At 34.9% G+C, this 19,792-nt stretch overlaps 1 protein-coding gene across 3 annotated transcripts in view; it reads left to right on the top strand.

The window, feature by feature from the left end:
- Positions 1 to 2,273: 2,273 nt before the first annotated feature.
- Positions 2,274 to 19,792, top strand: part of LOC105255351 (muscle calcium channel subunit alpha-1) — a 65,727-nt gene continuing 48,208 nt past the window's right edge. The window contains exon 1 of one of the 3 annotated variants that reach the window (XM_025410799.1): positions 2,274 to 3,843. The gene's annotated coding sequence lies outside the window, so the exon portion shown is untranslated. The remainder of the gene's footprint in view (positions 3,844 to 19,792) is intronic. The other 2 variants (XM_020028821.2, XM_020028823.2) reach the window with 2 other exon arrangements.

Below are 19,792 nucleotides of genomic sequence, written 5' to 3'. Positions count from 1 at the left end.
ATATGAAGCTGAATGCAAAGAGAAGCATTAACAGAATACGTCTATTTTTAACTGCTTTTTTTATTCTGGAATTATTTTGTTTATTCACATTTGCCTTCACACATACGTGATCTGAAAACCTTTTATTTTTCAAAAATTTTCTTTTGAGAAGTTGTTAAATAAGTTAGTGTATAAAAATGTTTTGCATATCTCAGCTCTGTTATCTTTTTTATAAAGATTTTTATTACTGCGCATCGCAGTCTTTCTCGAATACTATTAATAAAATCTGAATATCGTTTGACATTTAAATAATTAATGACAATTAAAACAAGATGGAACAATTTTTTTTCTACTTTACATCAAATTATTCTATTTTAGTGTAACTTGCAGATAAATTATTCAAAACATTTATACGAGCGCGATGATTATTTTCTTCAAAAATTTTTATTTAACGCCTGGATAAGTGTACTTCTTTAAATTGTAAAAAGATTAGATACAAAGCATTGGCGTGTGAGATGAGAACAAAGCGGTACTTATCTGATCTTCGATCTTTTACTTGGCAAATAAATTCTGCTCTCGTATAAGCGACGGAATTTGCACCCTTAAAATGGGTCAGATTCGAACAAGCCAAGATGCGCAAAAAAGCGTAAAGTACTATCTTCGAATTTTATTCTTTTCCTACAACGAAATTCACCATACCTTTGCCATGCTTTATATAAGTCTTTGTATAAAACTGCTGTACTTTGTATAAAACAACAATTGCATTTTGAGAAACGCAAAGTATATATGCACATAAACAAATAAAATTTAAATATTTTTCTTAATTCTTATATTTTTCTTTTATATATATGTAAATATAGAAGTAAAAATATATAGAACATATACATTATATTACATAATAATTTATGCTTACACTTTTCTTTTTATACATAAATATAGTAAAGAAAAATATCTAATTCTCACATATTACATCATGATAATTATATATGCACGTATACAAAAAATTGTATATATATATTATAATATATCTTGTGCATCTTACATCTTTGCCAAAATCGATGTGTATTTATATAAATTTTGTGTGTATTAATCTTGTATTAATTTTCTCTTTATCTCTTTTAGAGAATTTCGATAATCGCAGTCTTGTAAAGGGCAAAAGGGCGTCCAAAGGTGTTGCTCGACAAAGAGCGAAACTCGTTCTCTGCTAAATCATCTGTGCCCTACGACCTCCGGAAAGTAAACTCGGTGCGCGTGATCGCTAAAGTAGGTCGGTTGAAATGGGTCGAAAATAAATTTTTCCGCTGACTATCGCGTCGTTTCGCCAAGGAAATGTTTTTCCTTATGCGCGTGATCCATCGACTCGCGTACGTATCTTGTCAATTTTCCTCTTATCTCGCTACCCCGTTCATTCGATTTCGCTCACGAGTGAATTCACGAGATAATTATAATCGACATTCTTGCGCAGACCTTTCGGTGTAATGTCTTAAATTTCTCTTCAAAAATGATAATTGTTTCTCTCCTTTCATTATAACAGATATTAAATTCATTTAAATAAATTGAGCGTAAATGCAACAACACTTTGCCGATATAATAACGTTAATAATTAATAATTAATGAGAGAATCAGCGTTTTCAAGAATTTGTTTCAATTATATAATTATGTAATTTGAATTAAGTTATGTAACGTTGTAGTTATGTAATCTATTTCGATCGTATATTCGTAGGTACTAATTGGCATTATTTTTTTTTTTTTTAGGTCAAGATTTGGACACTCAAATTCCTTTACTAATCCCAATATTTTTGATTTTATAAGTATATTAAATAGATAACAAAAATCTCTGGATAGATGGGAAAGTGAGAAAACTGAGATTGCAGCCGATTTACTACGCTGCGTCTGACTATGACAGTCATACGCCACTGGCATTCTACAAAACTCCTTACTACTTATTGTCTGACTCCAACCAGCAGAAACTACTAACTAATGACATAAAAAAGGAGATTAAGCACAAATGTAAAAAAAAAGCACAAGTGAATGATTTATATTGAATTTCTATTTTCCGGAGGATAATTATTTTCTTCTAAATTTAGATGTGTAAAAAGAAGTAAACATATACACACACAGTGGTTTTCATTCAGGGCGCTTTAAATCCGCCACTATTCTGCTCGGGGATTGGCGATGCTTTCACCACCGCCACCCTCGTCGGCCCCTCGTAGCGCTTACACGCGCTCGCGTCGTTCCACGGCGTCTCGCTCGGGACGGGTGCGGGGGTGGGGCGTCGCGACGCCAGGCGTCGCTGGCGTCGAGCCGGCGGCATATCGTCCGAGTGTGGAGAACGTGTGCCGTGTCGTCGTCGTCGTCGTCGTCCGGCCTGTGCGTCGCGCGTTCGCGGAAAAAGATAGATAGAAAGTAAGAAAAAACATATTATCCACCTGGCCGCACCGCTGCCCGGAAGTCGATCCCCGAGTCGGATCGAGAGAGGCACCCCCGCCGGCGCGCGCCACTGAAGGGAAACGTGTGTACGCGGGGCGAGACCCCAACGCGCGGTGGAATGCGCGTATATATAGGAAAAGGGAGCACTGGCCGTGCGGTTGCTCGAGCGAGACAGAGAGCGGTGCAGTGACATCGGGGTTGTCCGCGAAGGGAGGCGAGGTCGAGGAGGGCGAGAAGCTCGGAAGCTGGCGAGGAAAGGAGATTCGAAGAGAGAAACGAGATCTTCTTCGCGTCGCGTTCTCGTTGTCGTTAAGGGCCAGAAGCGCGAGGGCTTAAGAAAGAGAAGGAAACCGGGAATTGATCCGATTCGATGATATAAACGTCGTCTGGCAGCCGTCGTCGTCGTCGTCGTCATCGTTCGACAATCCTATGCTTCTCTCCTCTCGATCATCCTCCTATCGTTTGAGAGCGCGTCGAGCGAGGAGTTTCGTCGCCGAGAATTCTGCACCGAGGAAGTCGGATACGTCGAAGGGAAAGGTAGTGTGTTTCTCGTGGACGCCGTATATGTGAGGAAGCGCGTACACGCACGCACGCACGCACGCGTCGCATCCGTCTCTCCGCGAAAGTCTCGCGCTCGCGCCCTCGTCGACGCGCGCGTGTGTATGTGCGTATATATAAATATAATAGAACGCACCTAGATATCTATTTATAAGTTTACACGAGGCGAGAGAGGCCGCGCTGCGAGAGGAAGGAGAGGACGCGAATAGGAGAGACGGAGATAGGATAGGAGCGAGAAGAGGAACGGAAGGAGAGATCCGAGAAAGAGAGAGAGAGAGAGAGAGAGCGGGAGCTACGTAAAAGAAGAGCGAAAAGGAGCGGAGGTGGTGGTGGTGGTGGCAGCGGAACGTGTGCGCCCGCGCGCGCGCGCGCTCGGTTTTCCCCACGTCTTCCGTCATAATTGTGTGCCGGTCGTGGTTGGTGGTGGTGATCTCGTAGTATTGTGGGTGCCTTCTCGTGCCGTGCTGTGTGTCCGGGAAGAAGCGGGCGGCCGCGATATAGCGTCCCACGAGGGAGAAGGTGTCGCGAGGGGGTGACATACGCGTACGTGCGCATCGCGTCGTGTGTGTCGCGGGGAAGGGGGCGGCGGGAAGGCGCTCTTCGCAGAAGAAGAGGGTGCGTTGCGCCCTGCGTAAACCTCGGGAGTGGAGCCGGGCCGAGGCCGACGCGACCGGGAGGCGGAGGAGGCGGAGGACGAGGGGGAGGAGGAGGAGGAAGGAAGGAAAGGGCGACTCGGCAGCGGTAGTGAGCGGATCTCGAGCGAAGCCGCGCGCGAGTGCGTGAACGCGCGGATATGACGAGCGGATACGCCCGGCGGCTCACGTGATACGCAACGCAATCCGCTGTTGTGCTCCGCCGTCGAGGAAGAGATATGTGGTAAGTGTGCTTTCCCTTCCCGACCTACCCTTCCTTCCTTATCTTTTCCGAGTGGAGTGATCGACGGTAAAGTTGACAGTTGGGATCCTCCTCGAGGATCGACGGGGAGACTCTTGTGGCGCCAAAAATTGACGGATGTCGATGCGGGTTCGTTTTATCGCTCAAAATTCCTGAATATCGTTTTAGATCGTCCGAGGAGACGTGCGACTTGAAGATCACGCTCGGAAAATTCGCTAACGGTTATATCTAGTGTTGAAAAGGAAGATCTTTCTAGAATAGTGAGGGTGTCGACGGGTTTGTAAGGAAATCCAAAATGATTTTCAAAATCAGTGTGTCACGTTATCGGCATCCAATATTTTTCTTCTTGGTGAAGAGGTATGGTGTTTCGTCTTCTGGTGATGTTTAGAAATCGCGGTGAGGATCCTCTTGATTCATCGATCACATCCATTCGATTCTTAAACCGTTCAGGGAAAATTGGTAAGATTATATAAGACGACTGTATCCCGTCATCGCGTCTAATATTCTGCGAGGTCGTTTAACTTGGCGCGCGGGTCTTTACATAAAATAGGTCGGTGATCTCCGAATTTCAACGTCGACTCTTTTTAATAAATTCCGTTTCGCGTCAAATAATTATCGAACTCTATTGACTGGCAATAAATGAAAGCACAACGTAAGCAAAAAAGATAAAAAATCATTCATATTTAAAAAAATGATGATATAATATAATATGGTACAAAAAATAGATATTAATAAAAAGATCATGATACATCGAATCGCACGATCATTAACTGGCCGACAAAATATTAGCAGAGACAATGAGAAGCGAAAACAGGTTCAGATATACAAGAATCGCTTCGCAGACAGCGGATGTTTTAAGCAAACGCAGCCGTATTAATAAACAGTACGGCAAAAAAAGCGCCCTAAAAGTTTCGGCCTCGTTTCGAAGTTTCGCGCGCCGGTTTTACAATAGACGTTTACAGTCGATCGGTGCAAATTTACATCGAGATATGCTTTTTAACTAGATTTTGTCGAGCTGGGCGCTCGCTGGCGCCAGCGAAACAATTGCTGTCCCCGTTGCGGATTCGATTAATTCAAGTAAAAGAATCTTAATCAATCGTACAATGAAAATTTTGCAATGATATAGGCACCGATGATATTCGTTTCTATTGTACTATTTTCGTATGCGTGAGATGAATTTGCGAAAACTAAAAAGAAATATATCCTAATTGCGAGACGCGTTTTAGATTATGTATAATTGTTAGATTATACGGACGGCTGTTGAATAAAAGAAATCAAATCATATCGAGATCGAGAAACGAGGGTTTTCTCTAATTTTCCTTAATAAAAAAAAATGATATAATATTCAAAGTGATAAGAATAATTTACGATGTAGAGACTTTTACTTTTTAAAAAAATCAATGAAATTTTAATAAAGAAAAAATATAAAAAAACAGATATTTTATAAATGTCAAATATAAATATGTTATATAATTTATGCGAAAATAATTGTGTTCAATTCAATAGTAACACAGACTGTCTAATTATTATTACGTAAACTTTTCACAGCAACAAAGTACTTTAGAAGCGCAAAAAATTCGCCGTTTTGAACTTTAAACGTCGATGTCGATTGCGAGAAAGTTGTCAAAATATCTTCAACTTTAAATGATTCATACTGGCGCACAATACTCTTCATACAAAAGCCATCTGCATTTATAGCCACTGTGTTAAGCCGCGCTGGACCAGCGCGCAAGGACGGCATAATAAAGTAAGATCAGATATAATAAAGCTGTCCGCGCCGAGACAATTTGAAAGAACCTGAATGGCGTTGTTGTTACGTCGTTTAACGCGATTATTAAAAGAAATAAGGTTTTTTTCTGTCACTGAGAAAAAAACGATTCGCTTGCGCGTTTAATCTCCTGGCGGGAAGTGCATCAAAGTGGATTAATATATTTCATTAAATTGGTAGAGGTGTCTTCGAGGTCTCAAGACAAATTGGCGAATTTCATTACGCTATCTCTCTATCAAATGCGATAATTCAATTCTTACAGATATGCGAGGGTCTAGACGGAATTCCGTCGTTTTCTATTCAATCCTACCAATAGTGATCGATGGCGATAGATAGATCCGTATCTCATAAATACGGGATACGGAATTCCTCAAACTGTATTGCACTTCTCGCGTAGAATGTCTTTAGAAACCTCATATGCAATGATAAATCGATAATATTGCTGTTTTAGCCTTTTTTGTCACATAATATTGATGCATACTAAGTTATCATACGTGGCGCTTGGCGAGATATTAAATTTTTAAAAAGATATATCTCTTCGTAAGAGACATATATATTATACGTAATAAAAATCTATGCACAGATAATATCTTAAATTTTTTATAAATAATAAATTAATATAAATATTAAATGAAAATACATTAATTAAATAATTAATTAGCAATCTGAGTAGAAAATTCTTGCGTAAAATATTTCTAATTTTTATTTTTTAAATTTTGAAAAAAAGATCAAAAAACATATCATTATTCCCTTCGATGAAAAAATCAGTATCAGTATTCATAAATTAATTAACATTCGATTCTCTTTCCGTCTCTTTGAATTAATGTAGAAAAAAAGCGAAACATCCCCCTTTGCGCCAATTCGCGACGAGCTGGCCGATGATGGTAGCGCTTATTTTGCGCTCTAATGACAGATACATTTACTCGGCTTGCTATGACGACACGTGTCGCCGAGAGAGAGGTACGTGCGCTATCAATATGCGGTTTGTTCGAGCTACTACTACTATGTCCGATGCCAACAGTGCTTCTTTACATACTCGACGAGCATCGCGCGATACATTTTACCCAGCACATACAAACTGCGTTTTGATTCATCGACTAAACTCCGTTCTGCCAGTATAGCTGTATCCGTTTTCCGATTAGCGATGCGGCGAAACGGACAAGAGAAAACTCGGTCGCCTTCCCTCCCTCTCTCTCTCTCTCTCTCTTTCTCTCTCTCTATTCTTTTCTTTATCTCTATCGTGGAAATGAGTTCGCATAATCACTAGGTTGCAAAAACAGCGACGAAGTTTAGCCACGAATTTCTTGGCACGTAGACCCCGCAGCTTTGGACGTCAGATAGCCAAGTCAAAACTCAATTTAATGAATTTCAAGTAAATCTTAAAAACTCCCTTTTGATTAATTTTAAGTAAATTAAGAATATATTTTGGAAAAATGAAAATGCGAAAGAAGAAGTTACGAAACTGCGAATCTAATGATGGCGAGATTATTTAAAGAGAGGGTTCGTTCGCTCAAGGAAAATGGATCGCTTTTAAAGCTCTGTTTCGTCTAGCTATTTAATGTAGATCTTACCGAGCTATTCGTGTATATGTGTTATGTATACGCATCTATAGATCTACTAAATAACTGTGAGTCAAAATATGTCGATAATCTTAACTAGATATATGCCTGTTTAATGGCCATCGTTAGGCAAATTTAGTTTCGAGGTCAATCAACTGAGTCGTGGATTCGTGGATCAAGATTGGATTGCTATATCAACCGCATCGTTTTACTAATTTAATCAAAAATCTCTCCCCATCATTCGATTTTTTATATTTCATAACTTTTTATTTCTCTTGGTAACAAAAATTATATTAATATATAAAAAAATAACATTCGTCGTCAAATTTTGATTGAATTGGATGGAGAAGAACTGATTCGCGTATTATAATAATCGTCTCATGAGAATAGTATTACAAATCATAATCTTTCTTTACAGTTAATAGAATAAGATCTATCGTTGTGAGCATGATTTCACGCTACAACAAGTTTCGTTATTTCATCGACTGATTATAATAAATTATCAACGTGTCTCGCATCCAAAATTCTCAGTATCATATTCGCGGGACGAGACGAGATCAGTTGACTTCGGGAATCGCATACGGCGCCAGCGAAGTGCACATGTTATGCATGTAGATCGCGTTCTTGCATACATAACATTGTTACGACAGCGAAATCATTTTCTCGATTTTTATGTTTCTTTCTCTCTCTCTCTTTTTCTATCAAATATTTTCCACGAAATTGCATGTTGCCCGCGTATAAATTTGCGATAGTGCGAAGCGCCGATTAAGACACTGCGAAGATTGATGTATTGTTTAATATTAATATTATGGAAAAACGCAAATTAGCATATTTTAAGAGTAACGCGAAAATAATTTCATTTTACCGGCGCGGCAAGTAGAGAAGAAGAGAGGCATCAATTTTTCGTTGCGCGACAAAAATGCAGATTTTCCGCTTGCACGAGAACTAGTTGTGTAAATGCGTTGCGCGACACGCGGCCGGAGTTGGGAGGAGCTTTTTTTTGAATAATGGAAATTTATCGTCGTGGCTGACAACAGGAATCGCTGAAAAAAACGCCGACATAACGTTCGCGTAAAAAGGCGTAATATTTTCATACGGCGGTAGCATGTAAGGTGGACACGCGACGATAGAATTTTTATGTTCCTGTTTCTCGACAGATTAATTGCGCGGCCAGTGTGAATATACAATCATACATCAAATAATTAGTAAAAAATATTCAATTAGATTCAGAAATGAAAAATTGTGTAATATTAATTATCGCACAAACTAAATTATATCGAAATATTGCTTACTTGAAATAACAATTTACGAATTCGACGTCTATTTCGTTATCAACTAATATTTCATGAATTGCTGCAATTACAATTCAAATTATAATCACATGCATTTAACTTTTTATTTCTTCAGAGTTGAAAGAGAGAGGGAAAGAGAGAGCGAGAGTGAGAAAAGGAAAGAAAAGAAAAATAAAATTGGTGCGTTTGTGAGTTCACGCGAAAAATCATTATATTAGATTTTAATTGAATTAGATTAGATGGTAAGAAAATGGCGTACAAGATTAATGATGGGACTTATACTGATCCGACCCGAGATGCGCAGATCGTATCTAAAAGAATTATTCCCTTATCGTGGTGGTAACTTCAATACCGCGCGCGCACGTTTTAAGCTCAATCTCTGCGTGATTTAAGAGATAGGAAGCGCAGTTATACACTAAGGGATCTTTCTTATAATAGCCCGTCTAATTACACGATTAAGCGTCGTCGGTTTTTTTTATAATAGCCCGTCTAATCACACGATTAAGCATCGTCAGTATTTCTTAACTCTGTGAGTCCGGCACGAGCGAAATCTCGGAAAATATGATATAATCTGTACGGAGATGGGACGTTTAACATAATCCTTCGACTGATCTGCAATATTGCCGACCCTTTTGAGCCGTTATCGTACGAACAACGGCTAAAAATCCGGGAAATTTAATGCAGCAATTAAATTTATAATACAGAGATTATAAATTCCTGTCCTCTCCTCTTAGTTGATGCGTCTTGTCGAGCCATTCATTTTTAGTTTAGCATCATGCTGCAAACTCGAAAACGATATATATATATATATATATATATATATATATATATATATATGTAAATCTGTTGCAAAATATTTGTCAGATATTTAAAATACACATGATTTTCTAATCCATTTCAATTTTTTATGACAATTTATTTTCTTGATGAGAATTAATCTTTTTTTGTTTTTTTAATATGTTTCTTGATTTTTCTTCAGAATTTTAATACAAAGCGATGTTTCTGCATACTTTTCCGAAGGTAAATTAGTTTTAAATTCTAAAAACACATCAATAATAACGTAATTCAAAGATTTGAAATTTTAATGTGTAATTTAAAATTTCAATGCGAATTTGCAATAAAAATTGAAATTACATGAATTTTTAAGAGTTACGTCTCTCTCTATTTTTGCCACTTTCTGTCGTCAAGCGAGGCTAGTACCAGTCGAATTTCGATGCGGACAAAGATCGAAGTCTCGCTTTTACAGACATTTCTTGTCTTTCACCTGAGGCTGCCTGCCGCGATCGGCTAATCAAATAGGAAATGGTATTTCCTTTTCTCTGTCAGCACGATCTGCTGCCTCGGGATCGACGGTATTTTCACCTCGGAAATATCGATCGAATTTGGCGAGAGGAAGCTCTCACGGAAGAAGTGGCTCTATTCCGGAGAATCGCCGGTGGGCGATGATGGAATTCGAAAGAAGAATATATAGCGACTAATTTTATGGGAAATCGGAAAATGGAGAAAAATCTTAATATTTAAATTTAAGTATAATTTGCATTTTTTATATGTATAATATCAATTATATAATTTTTATTTTCGCGTTTTATTACTAAAGTATTTAACAAAAGGAAGAGAAAAAGAGAAAAGTATGCTAGAAAGTTATATATTAATATGGTATATTTTTTTATTAATAATGGCGATTCTTACACGATGAAATTGAACACAAAAAATTGACTTTCGATAAATGTTTAAGTCCAACCTTGAAGAAACTCAAATTTGAAGGATCGCTTTTAAATTGCTTAGAACTTGAAAAACTTTAAAGATTCCCTTGAATCGACAAAAGACATTGAAGTAGGATTCGCCGGAAAAATCCGATGAGTCCGGTGAATGAAAAAATTATAGTAAAAAATTCCAGTTTTTGCTGTCTCATACTTTGTAGAATAAATTGTATAGAACTGTATAAAATAAATTGGCAAAATAAAAGTGACCAATATATAACAGTAAAATATATTTATATAAATATATCTATGCAAAAAGGTACTTTTGTTTTAATTATTAAATCATATTTATCTGTAGTTTAAAAAGTCAAAATCAAAATAATAATAAAATCTTTAATTCAAATCAATATATGAAATACAGTGTTAAGATGAAAATTTTGAAGTTATAAATATTATTATATTTTATATTAAAATTTTTAGTTTATTGAGAAAAGTGTAATAGTAACAATTAAAAATTTTTACCAATATTTCTGGTTTATCATTCAATATCTGGTAACAAAAAACTAATTTATCTCTTTAAAACTTATTTATATCTTCAAAAGCTATAAATATATTTTAGTTATATGAATATATATTTTAATATTATATATTAATCAATTTTATACTTTTTGTCAATTTATTTGTTACATTAATTCCTAATCTATTAGGGATTTTATTTTGGATAAAGCTTAAATTAGAAAACACTCTCTCAATTGGATATCGATAAAAAGATTTTCTTTTTATTTTAACGTTTTTAATAGAAGAGATTCAATTTTGCCAGTTTTTTCCTAGGAAATACTGGTTTTTACGCTGACATGGATTTTATTCAAAAAATGTGGAATTCTGCTAACCTTGGGCTATATAAGGTTTATATAAACCTTGGGTCCTATGCTATATAGTCGGAGAAAACTTCATTACGTTAAATACGTAAAGACAGCCGTGCGTCAATTTGCGAAGAAAACGCTATTTTCCTAGCGACGAGAAACAGAGACGGTTGTGCTATGTCTAAAAAGAAATGTCAGGAGTCCTTATGCGCATTCGGTGGTGAGATCTCTCTTGACCTTTTTTCCCTCCGAAATCTGACCTTTCCTGCGTAACTTGTAAGTTATCTTTTGAAATTGCTTTGAGTATGGAGAAGCCACATTTTTGTATTTAGAAACAATATGACGAAACTTCGTTTCTTGATCCTGAAGGACATGACAAAGTAGGTCGACGCTTCAGAAGGTTGAAAACCGTCATTAGGACCGTGACTGCAAAGCTGCCGTTCTTTGCACTTTTTCGAATTTACTCTCGCTCTCTACATATACACTATTCCTTTGGAATATAACTGACGTAAATTAAAAATCGAAATATAACTCGAAGGAATAATTTAATCATAGTAGGAGGAGGAAAACTCGAAAAATGAAATGAAACTAACTGCGTCGACAGTTTCAGCTAGATTTGGCTGACTCGGCGATGAATAAATGGGAATAATGGGAAAATCAGACAGAACTGACAATTCGAATGGTCGATAGCGAGAAGATAGGCTTTCCAGGCAAGTCTACGAGCTATTTCGATAATGCGCGTCGTCTGTGAACTTTCGGGAGTTCCACTCGAGGAGCAATGGAAGTATCGATTGTTTTGAGAGAAAGAAAACACATAGTACACTTTGATCGTTTCGATCAAAACGACAGCCACTAAGAGAAATTGATCTTTTTGATAGAAGAAGCACAGAGACCGTGTGCTCTCTAAAAATTCAAGCATATGAAAAATTTTCATGCCAGTGCATAACTGCTGTATATTATTAGATTTTCCTCGTTTCCCGCTTTAAAAAATTTTCCTTTTGAAACATAATTAAAATGGAATAAAAAAATATCGCTTCCGATAACAGATTGGTAAATGGACTTTTCTTTTCGACGGATTGGATAGAGTTGCTCAAAAATAAGCGGCGAGGTATGTGCGCAGAGAATATATTTGCGCGAAGGCGATTCGGTTCCGGGCCAACATTATGAGAATGAGTCGGCTGCCAAAATACAGTTTGCAGTTACATTCGCTACAAAGTACAACGGCAAATATAACGTCGCTTTCCGCCGACGCGAGCGAGTGCACCGAATGCACTTCGTGCCCGACTTATCGGCGATCGACTGAAATGCTACTAAACTTATGACAATCGAGCTGCGGTTCCTTCAACCGCGCGACTAAGTACGTTCGTGCCTTCCGCTTGGGCGAACGCGCGATTTCCGCTTTTACCCGCGAGGCCGAAGAATCCCGCGATCGGCATCGATCTGAGTAAACGCGATAGCGAATTATTCGCGTTTAAATGCGCGTTAAGTCACGCCTCGCAGAGATTCTCTTCAAGAATTTCTCTTCGATTTAATAATCGATGCTCGTTGGAAATATAAATTGGACTAAATATATGCTGCTTTCTTTCAGAGACGAAAAACATGTCGGTTTTACCTATATTTTCATCAAATTTTAATCTTAAAATGTATGCATTAAAAATGAATCAAACATATATAAAATAATGTACGCAATACAATTAAATATAAATGTATACAATTAAAATAGATAAATGGACACAAAACAAAATAATTGATTATGTAAATTTAAATCCGTTTAATGAATATGGAACAAGCAATATATAATATATAAATTTGTAATTACTTAAAAAAACACATTGTCGCAAAACTCTCGTTATGTTTGAAAGGCTCTCAAAGCATATTTTGAGTAATATTTTGAGTAACTTATTTTGAGTAATATTAAACTCTACAATCGCATAAATTATTTCAATCTTATCTCATCGCCTTGTGATTTATTTAACATCATCCCCGTTCCAGAGATTTTCTAGGTTTCGTTCATAATCATTTCCCACGCAAACTCAATCACTCATCTACGTGTCGTTACGTGCGTTTCCCTTAGAAAGGTGAAACGCCCATTTCTTAAGGTATCGCAGGCTAGATTGTCCCAAATGATTTCAACTTCGTGACCCAGAGTTCGAACTATTTTTAGATCATGCCTCCCACTCGGTTTTATACGTGCATATAGGCGATCCCCCTTTGCCATCGGCATCCTGTTATTTCACCCGTTCACGACAAACACTGTGTCGCTTTTTATAGATATTTTTCTCAGAAGCAGCTTTAGATTCTTTTTTTTTATTCATCCTTTCAGATCTTATTTGTTTACTAAGACGGATCATTTGCATTAATTAATTACTCAGAAACTATTTTCAACTATTTTATATATGCTTCGCATATCTTATATATGTATAAAAGACTGATATGTATGTATGTGTATGTGTGTGTTTATAAGATTATCAATAATTATGAATAATTCTAATTATTATTTAATATTAATATAATTAAGATACTTATTATTTCAGTTAAAATCGCACGATTGATCATACAGCTGTGTGTTAAAAAAAGATTTAAAAAAAAATTTATATATAAAAAAAATCACCTATAAATAATACTAAACATTTTTAAAAAACTGCACATGCATTTATGTTATAAAGAAGAAAATATCTCCATCTATAGCAGATGATTGATTGCTAAAGAATTAAGATGACGATCTAGCAATTTCTCACAAATGGTGAAATAAATTTCCTCTTCTCACATTGCAAAAAGGAGTATGTCGTCAAATATTTAGTTATTTATGTATGCGAGATATATCAGCATGACATATTATCACTTGGGATAAACGTCATCGATAAACGGAAATCTTTGAATGAGTTTTCCGATAAAGAACGATGAGGGAAATATATGTATGTACGCATCTATGATATATATATATATATATATATATATATATATATATATATATATACATACATATTATTTGCCATAATGGGAATAATATATAACGATCTCTGTGGTGCAAGGAACGGCGCGTCGTTATTTATAATTCATAATTACTATACACTTTTGCTTTGTTTGTTTAAATAAAATGCAAATGTCACATCGTGTTCTACATCGTGCTTCGATGACGAGAAAATAAAATTGAAGCGAAATTAACGGCGGCTTTTTACCATAGTTCTTCATCATATGATTCAGTGTATATGGGATTATTATTATTATTACATGTTCCCCTTGATTTATATTTATTATTAGCAGCTACTCAAAACTCTCAAGGGGATTTTATAATATAATTCTAAAGTAATTTCCATATTATCTCAATGCATATAATTATCTGAGAGAGAATATTAATATATACATATACAATTCTTTAAGAGAGAATAATAATATTTGTCTTTATATTCTTTCTAGATAATTGATTTACAGCAGTCAAATAAAATATTGTAAAAACGCTATCACGGATAAATTAAAATTACTTCAAAACAATTAAATATAAGATTAAATGTAAATCAAAGTGCTACATCATTACATGCATTTATTCAAAATGCTATCGATCGCAATATCAAAGTAGCGATAGTTGTGAGGGAGAGAAAGCGAATTAAAATATGAATTATATTTTGAACGATAAATAGGGAAGAGAAAAAGAGAAAGAAAACGGCTCGATGATCTTGACGAATATCCGAACATGAAATGTCGGGGTAAAAATATCCTCGGAAGAATGCTTCGACAAAACTTCCAAACACGATGCAGCGATGGGAGTGCGCAATTATATATGCGCTATATCGAGCGATACTCGGCCGCAATTGACAGCGTCTTGTTAAAGCGATTTCATCCGGAACATATTATTCGTGCATGCAAAACGATCGATACGGTCGCTGCCGCCTCCGTGAAATTTTTTCGTCACAGGACAGAAAAATTTCACATATAAACTGCATTTCTCTCTTCTATAATAAATAGTTTCTTTTATTCGTTTCGTCGATTTATTTGTCATTATTAAATTATTTATTATACATTATTATCATTTATTCCGTACGTATACGAATCATTGAGAAAATATATTTTAATAAAAATACACACACACACATACAAGAAAGAGAATAATTATTTTGTATCATTTTTTAAACATGATTTTATAATTGTTTTATTACAATTTTGAGAAGCTTATGGTTAAAATATTAGCATATGGGTTATTTTATTGTTATTTATCGTTAAACAGAATTTACTGCGGTAAAGTTGTGAATTAAAGCATCGAAAATATACGAAATATTTTTTAATATATTTATTTAATCCTATTAAAAAATAACGAAATTAATGTAAGTATCAAAATTTAAAAACGGATTGTTGCAAAAAAATATATATATACCTGTATGTATATTTATATGATTTATCAATTTTGACTTTAGAGCCATACTTAGTAATCTAAAAATTCTTAAATTTAAATAAATTGAAAATTATTTTCTAGAACTTCAATGATTTAATCCATAGCTCTTTTCTTTAAATCTCACATTTAACCATGAATATTTTATTATATTTATAATTGAAAAATCAAATTCTTTTTAAAAACTACAAGTTCTAACAAAATATATATTTTAATAAATTTTTTCCAATATGTTACACACATAACTATAACATGATATAAAATACAGTAAAATAGCTTTTTTCTGCAACTTTAAATTATTCAAAATTGCGATTTCATGGAGCAATTTGGAATCATTCAATGTCAATACTACAGTAAATAACTCTTTTTTACTTGTTGAAAAAAAGTTATTATTTGTTGAACTGCGTAATTATTTTCAAACAAATATAGCTAACAATTGTGAAATAAATAAATCACGTGAAAAGTATCAATCATATTTTCAAAATATAAATAAAAGATTCACAAATAATAATAACTTGATTATAATTTAAATATTTAAATAGTCTAAAACTTATTGAATTATTATCGATAAATAGTGATCATATACTAAGGCTATTTATTAAGAACGTCGCAGGTTCTTTAACAAAATTCAGTTTTTTTTTTAAAACGCTTTTTATTTTTATCATAATCGTAATTTCAAAAATTAACCGATAATCTCTAAATCAGAAATGATCTCTAAATTAAAAATTGTCACGTACATCTGCCATAAGTTCGGAATCTGTAAGCGTGGTCGTAATCTTCGAAGAATCGCAGTAGATTTGTGTCTTCGATCGTGTCACCAAATCGCGTGAGACATGCAAATCGAGTCTCTTCCTCCTGCTGCGCTTGAGCGAAAAAGGAAGAAAGGAAAGGTGAAATGCATTCGCGAGAATTTACGCGCCTCGACATATGGAACGGTTTCGAAACTGTTCGCGATTTTCGGTGAATCATTTATTCGCACGGCCGAGGATTCACGCTGTATAATTCAGCAAATGCCGAAGCATGCAGAAGCGACTCGAAATGAAATGCTATATACAAATATACGTCACATACACATACGCGTACATAAGTCGCGGATGATAAGATTAACGGACAATGTCGAGCTGCGGCCGTGATCTTTTGGATAAACGAAGCTGGTATTAAGGGAATAACGGGACGAAATCTCGGGATCAATCTTGGTTAAATGCCATGAACCCGGATGGCAAGTATCACGCTGTTTCTGAATACTTGCTTCGTCGCACTCTGGACGTGAATTATGTATTAGATTTAATTGTCACGTATATAAGATCTATGTCATCTCCACTAACATGGAAAAAACAGAATATATGCTAATTTATCTGATATATTAAATTATACGAGAGAAATTTATTTTTATCTTCCTAATTTAAATTTATATAAACATACAAGTAATTTTTCATCGATATGTATTTTGCTGCGAAAAATGGGATACGGAAAAAATAGAAGAAAAAATTCAAAACTTTATCTATTACATACACACAAGTAATCTTAAGCCTTTAAAATATATCATGCTTAATGTAACTGTATGTAGGATTAATTTGACATAGTTTTAATTCGGTACTTTACGTACTTAATTTACATATTTATGATTGCATTTATTCACCTTGGTGCACGAATAAAATATTATAAAATACTACATATACACATTACTACAAATCCATCGAATTAAAACAAGATAAATTAAATATTAATAATATATGAAATTAAATCTCGTATAAAACGCAACATTAAAAATTTTTAATTATAAAATTAATGAAAATGATCTCTATATATCGTATTGTTATATATAAATTTACGATATAGGGGCGTCCATTGCACTCTATTTCATCATTCTGAATCGTAAGGTCCTCTCGATACGCATTTTTGCAGAATTGTAAATAATTAATAAATAAAATCCTCCTTTTTCTTTTTTCCAGTCACCCTCAGAAAATATCTTAAATAATTTAAATTATACAATTAACATATGTTTTTTCTTTTGTAAAATCAAAGAACTGTGTTACGAGATTGTTCTCGAGAATATTGTTTCGCAGACAAAGAACAAAAGTTGAGGGGAACTGCGAAATATTTTGCACAAAGTGTACATGATTCGTTGCCGAGTATATTCGTGGTCCGAATGCGATCGTATCGTGCGAAAAGGCCACAGTAGAGACGATTAAAACACAGACAAGTTTACAAGTGTCCACCAAACACAGCGACGTGAGAGAAACTCGCCCGTAGGTAGAGGTTTCTAGTATTTAGGCTCACTAAATATAGCACACACCACTCGGCTATAAATCCCAGGGCTCTCTAGTCTCTCTCGCAGCCGACGTTTTCTTCGAACAAATCCTCGGCAATGACGATTGTTTCGTATACCATTGATAGATAAAATTTGATAGAATTTGATTTAAATTTGATTTAAATTTGTTGTCTCTACACATATAAGTGCAAAAATTAAGAGATTTTTTTTTTAGAAAAATGGAAGGTCCATGGAATGAGAAGAATCAGTTTAATACAATGATGATAAAATTTCAAGTATATAAAATAATGTTTTTATAAAATAAAATAAACAAGAGCGATAAAATTATTTTGTATCCGAGTTAATTATTTTACATTAACATGTATTTTAGTAAAGATAATAACTTTTTTATTTTGTCAGATAAGCTATATTATGTTTATATTTTTGGCTATGCATATGTATCTTTATATAGATACAAATATAATGTATTTTTAGTTATATGAATTTGTATTAATTTTTCAATATCATATAAAATTATTTTCTACCTCTGTAGCTTTATCCATTAAAAATATGATTTTTAAAATTTGAAAAATTTTAAGTGAACGCGTAGAGTAGTTAGGTCTTCAAAAATATAGTCATCTATTGCAGAATTATCCTATCGTTAGAGAATCGATTTCAAGTGAAATACCTTTTGCGGATTAGCAATGTGGATTTACAAATTTAAAGAATCGGCCGATTGATCACGTCGACCTTAAAATCGGATTTCGTAAACTCTGTCTACACGAACAAGAAATTGTTCGAAAAGCCGACACGCTCGTTAAATTGCGAAGAATTTGTCCACGTAACAGTAATCTCCATGAACAATTTATTGTACGCGATAGTAGGATTACGGGTTCGGGAAAGCATCGACCGCTCATACTGTAACACGAACATTTCAACAGATTTCTATCGTGAGTAATTGTCATGTTACCACGTACGATCTACGCGCAATTTACATGCGGCTTTGGCCCCTTCCGGGACTTGGAAGGGGCAGAATAAATGTACCAGTGCTCGATAATTTTTCACTCTTCTAGTAATTTTGCTTAACTTATAATAACTCGCATCTTCGTTAACGTGAAATTTAAAGTTTATTGTAATGCTAAGAAAAAGAATGATCTCATCGTTATATAAAATATTAATTACGTAAAAATAAAAAAGAAGAATAATTCAAAGTATTTTCTATATTGTTTAAAAAATAAAAACTGGAAATATTAGAATTAGTATAAAGATTTATTATGGAAAGCCAAAAGACTAATTAATCTTAATATTGTATCAATGGCATAATAAATTTTCGATCGCTTCAAATGTTTCTCGCAAAATTGAGAGAAAGAATAGACGAGCCAATTCTCAGGAGGGAAAACACTACAGTTGATGGGTAGCGCCGGGATAGAAAAGCTACCCCCAAATTGCTGTGTCGAGTTCTTTTCATTCGGTAGCCTTGTTATTTTTTTATTGCACCCATGGTACAATCGAATGGCTGCGTTCTATGCATTATCCTTCCCAAATTGAGGAGGAGGACAAGGCTGCGCGACTCTCGCTGTATTGTATACATTGCTTTTCTCGGTGGATTTGTATCGTCAAAGGTATAATTGCATCGTTTGAGACTGGAATATCCTCGAATTGTGTCTAGAATATCTCGTATTTCGCATAAAAGGCGTAGGCGTAGAATCGACTTTACGTGCGCTATTTTCTTCTCTATATCATTATATACGTGGATAATCTACCTTTTCTCTCAGCAGCATATCTTCATACGCGTTTCGTTTAAATAATATTCGATATCAAAAATAAACCTTGGAGATATCAAATTTATTTATTATTCCCCGTAAAAACTGTTCGCTTAATTAGAGAAGTACAATACACGAAAAATAATTGTAACATTTATATATTAGCAGGTCCAAAGTAATGAAATGAATTATGGAACAATTCACCCTTCTCTCGCTGTGATTTGCAATTTAAATATTAAAATTATATCCATATTACTTTCAAATATATCAGCTGAAAATTGTATGTGACATTTTCGGAAATATGATATTTATCTACGTGTTTCGAGAATACATATTTTCACGAGAGTGCAC

This window comes from Camponotus floridanus, unplaced genomic scaffold (assembly GCF_003227725.1).
Source record: "Camponotus floridanus strain SB8 unplaced genomic scaffold, Cflo_v7.5 scaffold103, whole genome shotgun sequence".
Taxonomy (NCBI): Eukaryota; Metazoa; Arthropoda; class Insecta; order Hymenoptera; family Formicidae; genus Camponotus; species Camponotus floridanus.
Note: the sequence above shows the minus strand (reverse complement) of the source record. Positions and strands in the feature narration are given on the sequence as shown.